Raw genomic sequence first — 11,180 nt, forward strand, 5'->3', positions numbered from 1 at the left:
GGCGGCTGCGGCGGCTCACGCCTTTAATACCAGCACTTGGGAGGCAGAGCCAGGCAGATCTCTGTGAGTTCAAGGCCAGCCTGGTCTACAGAGTGAGATCTGGGACAGGTGCAAAGCTTACACAGAGAAACCCTGTGTCGAAAAACAAAACAAAACAAAAATATGGAGTAAGAAAAAAAAAAAAACCCTTTTTTAAAGATTAAGTTTGTCCTATTCAGTTTATCTCACCCCAAGTATGCAGTATATATTTTTCTCCTGATAAAAGACAACCTGGGGCAGATGTTATTTGTCCAGCCTTAGGACTTTAATCAGTCAATTTGATTAATGGAGCAGCAAGGTTCATGGTACTGTGCTGGAGCATATGAGAACTGTGGAACATGAGAGCAGGTGTGATGTTTTAAATGAGAAAATTTCCCCAGAGATTCTGGTATTTGAACAATGAACACACAATTCATAGATGGTGGCTTTTTTAGTGAGATTTGGGTAGTGTTGCCTTGCTGGAGGAATTATATGACAAGGAGTGAGCTTTGCCATTAAAAGACTTGTGTGAGTTCCTGTTTGCTCTCTCTGCTTACTGCTTGTCCTCTACACTCTCTGCTTTATACTTGTATTTAAAGAGATAGCTTTCATCTTCCTACACCAGCCACCATAATTGAGGAGAACTCTGAAGTTTATCAAAACAAAGAGAATTTAGAAGATATTATGCTAACAACACTGCTAAGATAGCAATCCATTGCACAAATATACTACATGACATTGTGTTCAACAAATACGCGTAATTTTTATATAAAAAAAGATATCTCACTTGGTCTAGGTCTCTCTGTTTCTATCTCTTAATTCCTCTCTCTCTTCTTATAAAGATGGCTAAATAGTGTTAATGTGCAAACTTGAGACTACATAGTAGAAAGAGAAAACAAACGAAATATTGTCCTATGACTTCACATGGGTACTCAAGGCCTACAAACACACAGAGCACACACATGCACACAAATAATTAACACTATACTTATTTTTGATGTGTTTATTTAAAAAATGTGTATATGTTTCAAATAACATTGAAATTTGGAATTATAACCTTTTTTTTTTTTTTTTTTTTTTTTTTTTTTGGTTTTTCGAGACAGGGTTTCTCTGTGTAGCTTTGTGCCTTTCCTGGAACTCACTTAGTAGCTCAGGCTGGCTTCGAACTCACAGAGATCCGCCTAGCTCTGCCTCCCGAGTGCTGGGATTAAAGGCGTGTGCCACCACCGCCCGGCTTATAACCTGTTTTTATGTTAAAGAAAACAAAAAAATATTTAAGTGGAAAATGCTGAAGGACCACTGAACTCAATGTTGTATTTACATATCTATATCTGTATAAAATAATGATTATAAATGTTTGTTTAAAAAGGTGAAGTGCAAATGTGAATACACAAGAAGTGGTAGATTGTCAACACTGTACACAAAGTCCTTTGTTACAAATAAATATTTATACTTCTGAAAAAAAGTGTATATGGTGTTGTGGTAGTTTGAATGAAAATGACACTCATAGGCTCACAGGGAGTTTCATTATTAGGAGGTGTGGCCTTGTAAGAGTAGGTGTGGCCTTGATGAAAACCATGTGTCTCTGTGGTTGGGCTTTGAGTTTTCATATGGTCAAGCCAGGCCAGTGGCCCTTTCTCTTCCTGCTGCCTGCTTATCCAGATATAGACCTCTCAGCTCCCATTCCAGCACTATGTCAGCCTGTGTGCTGCCATGCTTCCCACCATGAAGATAAATGACTAACCCTCTGAAATATAAGTCAGCCCCAATAAATGTTTTCCTTTATAAGAGTTCTAGGGTCATGGCACCTATTCACAGAAATAAAACCTTAACTAAGACAGAAGTTGGTACCAGGGAGTTGGGTACTGCTGTGATAGGCCTGACCATGATTTTTCTTTTTCCTTGGAGGAATGTGGACTTTGGCTCTTTGATTTAGGAAAGTAGTCAAATTCTTTAAGCATAGCTAAATGGGCCATCTTTATAGGAGCATGGAAGACCATGGTACTGAGGGTGATTCCAACTGTGAGGGCCCAGATCAAGATGTCTCAGAGGGGGCTGGATAGATGGCTCAGTGGTTAAGAGCACTGACTGCTCTTCCAGAAGACCTGGGTACACTTCCCAACACCCACATAGCAGCTCACAACTGTCTGTAACTCCAGTAACAGTTACTCTAAAACCCTCACTCAGATATTCATGCAATCAAAACAACAAAGCACATGAAATAAAAATAAATAATTAAAAAAAGATGTCTCAGAGGATACTATTAATATATAGTCTACAGATCATTCTTGTTGTATTTTGGTGAAGAATGTAGATGCTTTCTGGCCTTATCCAAAAAAAAAAAAAAAAAAAACAACAACCTAAGGTTAAACAGAAGAGTTTTGGATGAACAGCTTTGCTTTGGCAGAGGAAATTTCAAAACTACCTAGCAAGCATTGAATATGCTACTTGGTTATTACTGACCAACGTTATGAAGATCTATAATGTCAAGAAGCAAGCTGAGTAAGAAAATATACAAAATATACAGTTTGAAGAGAAAAGTAGCACCAGAAATTCCTTTAAAGAAAAGCCTGATGCTAAATAGAATAAAGGGAGTAGTGACCTCAGGGCAAGATCACGCACAGCTAAGCTTCCAACAAGTGAAAGGGAACTAAGAGGTTAGGTTCAGGCACAGGGGCACACACCTTTAATCCCAGCACTAAGAGATAGAAGCAAATGGATCTCTGAGTTCAATGCCAGCCTGGTCTACTGATGAAGTTCTAACATAGCCAAACTTAGACAATGAAGGAAACCATCAAAAACAGAAATATAGTGAAGATGTAATTGAATTAGGGGGCTATGTTCCAGATGCAGCTTTAGAGTCAAGGGCAAAAAGAAAGTAGTTATGGAATCTCCCTTCATGGCTAAGGAAAGCCACTAATGCCAGGTGTGTGTCAGGGGTGTCCCTGCATAAAGGCCTAGAGTGGCCATTGTTTGAATCTGTGATGGTGAAGCCTGGAAGCCTCAGGGACCGTAAAATGTTGGAGAAACCAGAGCTGTGGGATAAATGCTAAGGAGAGTGGCAAACAGAAAATGGAACTAGCACAAGAGAGAACCAGCCCAACAGAACTTAAAGGAGTTGAAGATCCGAAAGGCACTTTGACATCAGACATGGAGATGTGGAATTTGGAGTTTTCCTGGCTGATTTTCATTCTTGTTTTGTTCTAGTATTTCCTCACAGTTCTCTCTTTTGGAATAGAAATGTGTATCCTGTTGCATTGTGTGGAGGAAGTATGCAATTGGCCTTAAAATTTTGATTTTAAAGGAACTTACAATTAAGAGAGTGCAATGAGTCTCAAAAGAAACTGAGCTTTTAGACATTGTTGAGACTTTGATAAACAATGTTGACTTGCTGTGGGATGTTCTGTATGTCCTGTGGGAGCCTGTTCTTGGGTTCCTTGTGGCTTTACCCAGCAGGTCTGCATAGAGGATGATTGGGACCACAAGTCTGAGTGCAGGTGTCTCAGATGGTCTGCACTTGGCTGTGCTGGATGATGGTCTGTATATCAAGTTGCTCTGATTGGTCAATAAATAAAACCTGATTGGCCCGTGGCTAGGCAGGAAGTATAGGCAGGATTAACAGAGAGGAGAAATAAAAGAACAAGAAGGCAGAAGGAGTCACTGCCTACAGCAGCCGCCAAGACAAGAAAGATGTAAAGTACTGGTAAGCCACGAGCCATGTGGCAAGGTATAGATTTATAGAAATGGACTAATTTAAGATATAAGAACAGTTAGCAAGAAGCCTGCCACGGCCATACAGTTTGTAAGAAATATAAGTCTCTGTGTTTACTTGGTTGGGTCTGAGCGGCTGTGGGACTGGCCGGTGAGAGAGATTTGTCCTGACTGTGGGAAAGGCAGGAAAACTCTAGCTACAGGGACTTTTTGTATGTTTGTTTGTTTGCTTTTTGAGACAGGATTTCTCTGTATAGATCTGGCTATCCTAGAACTCATTCTGTAACCCAGGATGGCCACAAACTTGGAGATTCATCTGCCTCTGTCACCACAGTACTGAAATTCTAATGTGACAACGAATCTATGCACACAGGGCCTCTTTTCAAAAGCTTTCATTTGCACAATGGAGGTAAAGTGAAAGGAGACTTGGGTAAACATACTATGCTGAATTTTATGGAGGTAAAACACACAAGGTCTCTGTGCCATTTTCAAGTCCCCTGATCTAAATGATATAAATTAGGTTAACAATGACTGTTTTTGTTGCTTAGTGGTAGAACTTTTTAAACTACTTTGTATAAAACATTGGATATAATTCTTGGCAATGTGTGGAGGGAGTCCAAGGAGTCCACAAAAGTGAGATATTCAGATTCACTGAAGACCAGAGGGGAACACCCAAGCCCTCGCCCTCTCAGATACATTCATTAAAACCCACAAGGAAGTCATGGTAGGAGATTCACCCTGTGCAAACAGATTATGTCTCATGTGAATGGATTCTCAGTGTGTTGCCTAATATGGTCAGCTTTAGGCAGAATACAAAAACGTTCTTACCTCTTGTCCAGAAAGACTCTAGGGCAGAATGATCATTTACAAAGATGAAGTCGAAAGGTCAGTTGTGTCACAACAGCCTTTCCATCAGGCAATTTCCTGCATAGCTTTTACTATAGGTAATTATTCACTCCACAGACAGGATCATCCTAGTCCTGTAGGGATTCTGAATGTCAGAGGATGTTCTTGAATGCTGTACCTCAAAAAACAAGAGATTGAAATGTTGTATGAGTGGGTAATTGGGGTGGTCATCTAGACAGCCACTTCTAGGGCACCAAAATAATGCTTTCATGCTAGCATGTGCATAAACTCCATAAGGACTGCTCTGCTAGGCTGTTCATTTCATTTCTTGACTGTGTATCCTTCATATGATATGGACTAGGCCTTGATAAAGATAGTGTTGAGACCTGTGATCTTTGTAGCTAACATGCAGCATGCAACAAAAAGAGGGAAATCAAGAAAAACAAGAAAAGAGGAAAACAAGAGATATAGGAAAAGAGAAAATGAAGAGTCAAATGTGGAAAATACACATAATATCCTAATGTATTTGCTGTAATCTATAGGAAGCCATAAATTGGAGCATCAGCATAGTACTAGGATTACCTCTAAGTAGCCAACACTCTATAAGGGAAATCTGAGAAAAGAAATGATGAGCACTGCAGCTTAAGGTTCTCCTCAGTGTGGGGTCCTGTGAAGAAAGGAAATAAGCATCAAAACAAATAGAGTTTGGCTGTGGAGACAAGGGCGGATACTAAATGCATTGTAGTACAGGACAATATTCAGCATCTTGACAATGTATCTTAAACATGTAGAAATTCAAGAACCAGTCAAAAGCAACAGAATTACATGGAAATAAATGGTAAAAATTAGCGAAAAAATCAACAGAAGGGCAATGAAAAATATAAAATAATAAATAAAGCAATCCAAAGCATAATAACAAAATCAATGTTTCCCAACCTCCTATTGCTATGACACTTTAATACATTTCCTCATATTGTGGTGACCGCCAACCATAAAATTATTTTTGTTGCTGGGTGGTGGTGGTGCATGCCCTTAATACCAGCACTGGGGAGGCAGATCCAGGCAGAACTCTGTCAGTTCGAGGCCAGCCTGGACTACAGTGCAAGATCTAGGAAAGGCGCCAAATCTACACAGAGAAAGTCTGTCTCGAAAAACCAAAATAATAATAATAATAATAATAATAATAATAATAATAATAATATTTTTGTTGCTACTTCATATCTTCAATTTTTCTACTGTTATGAATCATAATATAAGTACCTGTGTTTTCTGACAGTGTTTATTGACCCCTGTGAAAGGATTGTTGATGCCCAAAGTGGTTGTGACCAACGAGTTGAGATATATTCACTTAAATTAATCTGGGAATAAATATAACTAAGGAAGTGAAGCACCTCTGTTATGAGAAACTTAAAATCCTGAAGAATGAAATTGATGGAAAGATCCTTGTGTTCATGCATTAAAGAAATTAATATTGTTAAAAAGAGCTAAATGACAAAAAAGGCAATCTGTAGATTTAGTGCAATCCCCATCAAAATTTCAATGATATTCTTCATAGAAGTAAAAAATAAATCCTGTAATTCCTACAGGAACACAAAATATCCTGGAAAACCAGAGTAATCCTGAGCACAAAGAACAGTGCTATAAATATCCTCATACTAGATCTCAAGTTATACTACAATTGTATTAAAAAGGGTGAGATGTTGGGGCTAGCATGGAGAGGAGAAGAAGGGGGAACTCTGGTAGGTATGTAAAATTAAATAAATAAATAAGCAAATAAGTAAATAAACAAATAAATAAATAAATAGCATTATGCTGGCAGCAAAACAGAAACAGCCCTCAGGAGACAGATACCTCAAATTCCTGAGTTGAAGCCAGCTTGATCTACAAAGCAAGTTCCAGGATAGACAGAGTGGCATAGAGAAGCCCTGTCTCAAAAAACAAAACAAAACCAAAAGACCCAAAGTCCAATATAACAGAATATAGGACTTGAGTATAATTCCTTTATCCTCAGTGCCTTGATTTTGAGAGGGATGACAAAAATAGACACCCCAAGGACAACCATGTCTAGAAATAAAATTAAAGGTGGTGGCACACACCAGCCTGGTCTACAAAGTGAATTCCAGTAAAGGCACAAAACTACACAGAGAAACCCTGTCTCGGTTAAAAAAAATAAAAGAAATTGAAACTGTCTCTGTCTCTGTAAAAAATCTACTTCAAGTAAATCAAAGAGTGTTTCAATGGAACACCCAAAGCTCTGTTAAAGCAACTGTTAGAAGAAAAATAGAGTAAATAAGTACTTCATGACTCTGGAGCAGGACAAAGATTATCTGAAGAAACCTCCCCTAACTCAACTAATAATGCTAAGAATTTCCAAATGAGATTAGGTGAAATTACAAAGGTTTTCCACAGCAAAGAAAACCACTGAGTAAAGAGACAGTCTACAGAATGGGTGTAAATTTTTGCTAAGCAAACATCTGCTAACAGAATAATATCTATAATATGTAAAAAATTATTTAAGCATACTGGATGTGGGATTTATTACTGAACATGATTTGGTTGGGTCCAGGAGAGCACTGTGGAAGTCCTCAGGAGTTCAGGGCTTACCATTTGTTTAAGGGACCATGACTGGGGATGTATTTGACCCCACAGCCATCAGGAATGAGCCACTTCTCAGCAACCTTGTCTTCAAATCTGTCTGCATTAAACTTGGTGAAGTCCCAATTCTTTGAGATGTGGATCTGCTGGTGGCCAGGGAACTTGAATTTGGGTCTACAAAGAACCTCAATTACATTTTCCTTATTCTGCAATTTGCTGCAGATGGACATGATGACTTGGCCAAGGTGAACTCTGGCCCCTGTGACCTGGGGCTTCCCAAAGGCACCACACATACCTGTCTGGAGCTTGTCAGTCCCAGCACAGGACAACATCTTGTTGATTTGGATGACATGGAAAGGGTTGAGTCTCACTGAAATATGCAAGCCATCCTTGCCACCACTCTTTCCCATGTGTTTTTTTGGCACAAATACGAGTAGCCCCCACAGTTTCAGAAGAGATTTGCTCATTATCATCTGACACCATGTGGCCCCAAAGTGGGAATTCATCAACTTTTGCCTTCTTCAGTTCTAAGGCAATGATGCGGATTCTAGCGACTGGGACACGTTTTTAATCCCAGCACTCGGGAAGCAGAGGCAGGCAGATCTTTGTGAGTTCAAGGCCAGCCTGGTCTACAGAGCGAGATCCAGGAAAGGCACAAAGGTACACAGTGAAACCCTGTCTTGAAAAACGAGAAAAAAAGAAAAAGGATAGTCTTTATACATGAGAAAAATGTTCAATCAAAATAGCCCTTGAGGAAAATTAAAATTAAAACTGCATTGAGATTTCATCTCAATTTTGTCAGAATGGAAAACTTTAAGAAAACAGGTAATAGTAAATGCTAATGCAGTTGTAAGGCAGAAGCTTAAACATTTTTAATGGAAATGTAAAATAGTCCAGCCATTATTGAAATCTGCATCATGGTTCCTCCAAATCTAAAAAAACTCTAAAATGTGATCCAGCTACACTACTCCTGCAAAAAAAACCCAGGTCAATCCATCACAATGAAACTTTCACAATGCTGTTTCTTGTAAGACTATTCATAATGACTAATTTCTAGAATCAATATAAATGTCCATCAGCAAAGCAATCATTAAAGACAACATGATGTACATGAGTGTCCCAGGATACTCCATGTGGGTCACAAATGAAAACAAAACATAAAGACATGAAAGTGAAGTGTGTATTTTGAGAAGGGTAGTGACTATGGTGGAGGATAAGAAGGGAATGATATGTCCAGTACATATCACATACATGCTTAAAATGATCAAAAACCACATTGTATAATAAAATGTGGAGAATATGTACAATGGATTGTGTATGGTGTATGGGATAATATACACAATGGAATGGTGGGGTGTATAGGGCAGACGATGGGAGGTAGGAATATGAGGGGTTAGGATAGTCTAGTTAGGGGAGCAGCAGAGAGGGAAAATAACTAGGGAGAAAGCTTTTTGTTTGTTTGTTTTTGAGATAGGGTTTCTCTGTGTAGTTTTGGGAGTCCTTCCTGGAATGCACTCTGTAGCCCAGGCTGGCCCCCAACTTAAGAGCCAGTATGGGATTGGGGAAAGACCTGGTATCAGGGAGGCTCCTGGAGGTCCACTACAATGACCCCAGCTAGGACTCCTGGCATTGGTGGAGAGGGTGCCTGAACTGGCCTTCTCCTGTGGTCAGATTGGTGAGCACCCTAATTATTATCATAGAACCTTCATCCAATGACTAATGGAAACAGATGTGAAAGTCCAAGACCAATTACTGGGTCAAGCTCCAGGAGTCCAGGTGAAGAGAGGAGGGATTCTATAAGCATGGTCAAGATCATGATGGGAAACACACAGAGACAGCTGACCCAAGATCATGGGAGCTTACAGGCGCTAGAGCTAAATCTGGAGAGCATGAATGGGACTGAACTAGGGCCTCTGCATGTGGGTGATAGTTGTATAGATTGTTCTGTTTGTGGGTCACCTAGCAGTGGGTACAGGATCTGTTCCTGGCACATGAGCTGACTTTTTGGAACCTATTGCCTCTGGTGGGATATCCTGCTCAGTCTTGACATAGCAGGAAGGAACTTGGTCCTGCCTCAACTTGACATGCCAAGCTTTGTTGACTCCCATGGGAGGCTTTAAGGAGTGGATGGGGAGTGGAAGTAGAAAAGAGGTCAGGGGAGAGAATAGTAGAAGATGAGTGTGGGGAAACTCTGGTTGATATGTAGAATAAATAAAATTAGGTAAATAAAATAAAATAAAACAAATAATTGTAGCAATATCTTTACTGTGTGATTATCCCATTTTCCCAATTAGCCAGACTTGCACTATCTTGTTTCTGTTTGAATTGTTTGAAATGTAACCTGGTTCAGGATCTAAAAGAGATTTAAGGATGGCAGCATATGTAAACTGCATAAGCATAAGGTATGTATAAGCTAACAAAATCTTCCATTGGAGTTCAAGTCTTCCTTGGGCATTAGCTACAACCAGCCACGTTCTATTTCCCCTCAGGAGACTGAGCCAGGCAGGTCTACTGAGTGAGTTCCAGGACAGACTCCAAAGCTACAGAGTAAATGCAGTCTCAAAAATAAAAAAAAAACAACAACAACAACAAAAAAACGGGGTTAGGACTTGGCTCAGTGGTAGAGGCTTGCCTAGCAAGGGTAAGGCTCTGGGTTTGGTCATTCAGCTCTGAAAAAAAAAAAGAAGACAATATAATGAGAAACCAAATATATATATGGAATCACAGAGGCCAGAAGCCAGTTCTCTAACTTGACAGCTAGTAGAGGTGCTACATTGCTTAACAACTGTAAAGTATTTCAGATTAAAAGCAGCATTGTTCACAGAAATAAGTAGCCAACAGCAACAATATAGTTAAACTTTTATTCAAAATACTAATAGGAGTACACTAAAATAAGTGAAAGTTGTAAATTACTGAAATGCTTCTCAGGTTGAATTTACAGTTTAAGAATAAAAATGTGCATTTTTTGAGTCAAATTACTCAGTTCTTTTCTTTTTCTTTTCTGAAATTGAAAGCAATCAAGCAGTCACCAGGTCTCAATTTGTAGAAAAAAGTAGAACATATGTACTAGATCTGTTGTTCCATATTGTTATATAACATGGATCAACTATATGGGGTATTTGCAGACTCAAAAAAAAGGAAATGAAAGCAAATAAGAATGCTGTGTTTTTAAGTATTACTGAGCTAGTCATTAATTTTCTTTTCCTGTGAAAGGCTAGGAAACCAATAAAGTGCAGAGAGGGCTCCACAGGAAGTCCTGCAGTTCTAGTCTGAGGTCTAAAAGAAGAGCTCAGTGTATATTTCCCCTCTCCTCTCTTTCCTTTATCTTCTCCAATCTTTCAAGTCACAACCCTCTGGCCACCCAGTTGCCATGGGAACAGTGACTCTTGTAACAATAGAAATGGAAAAGTCAGCCGGGCGTTGGTGGCCGCACGCCTTTAATCCCAGCACTCGGGAGGCAGAGCCAGGCGGATCTCTGTGAGTTCGAGGCCAGCCTGGGCTACCAAGTGAGCTCCAGGAAAGAAGCAAAGCTACACAGAGAAACCCTGTCTCGAAAAACCAAAAAAAAAAAAAAAAAAAAAAAAGAAATGGAAAAGTCATCAACACACAAGTAGGAACCTTTCACCACTTGGAGCACTTGTAGCTCCTGCACAGTGGGCCAGTTCTCCTAACTTTTTATTGTAACTATTGCTGGTATAATACAATTCTGCTCTGTACCCCAGGAAATATGTATTTTATGCCGCAACTTTTATTCCCACTTATCATTGTTATATCTTTTCTTTTTGTCTGTCTATCCTCTGTCCAAACACTCTTGATATAAATATTGTCTTTCTATATGAACACAAAGGGAAGCCAAAAGCATACAGAATACTGGGAAGTTGAGGAAAGAGTAATCTTTGCTAAGAGACCAGTACAACTGTTTTTTTTTGTTGTTGTTGTTGTTGTTTTTTTTTAATTATAAGAGCTCAGCCTATAGCTTAGGCTTGTTCCTAACTAGTTCTTATAACTTG

At 39.3% G+C, this 11,180-nt stretch overlaps 1 pseudogene; it reads right to left on the bottom strand.

Moving 5' to 3' along the window:
• Positions 1 to 7,160: 7,160 nt before the first annotated feature.
• On the bottom strand, positions 7,161 to 7,787 carry LOC114687539 (annotated as a pseudogene).
• Positions 7,788 to 11,180: the final 3,393 nt, after the last annotated feature.

The sequence above is a fragment of the Peromyscus leucopus genome, chromosome 1 (assembly GCF_004664715.2).
Source record: "Peromyscus leucopus breed LL Stock chromosome 1, UCI_PerLeu_2.1, whole genome shotgun sequence".
Classification (NCBI taxonomy): domain Eukaryota; kingdom Metazoa; phylum Chordata; class Mammalia; order Rodentia; family Cricetidae; genus Peromyscus; species Peromyscus leucopus.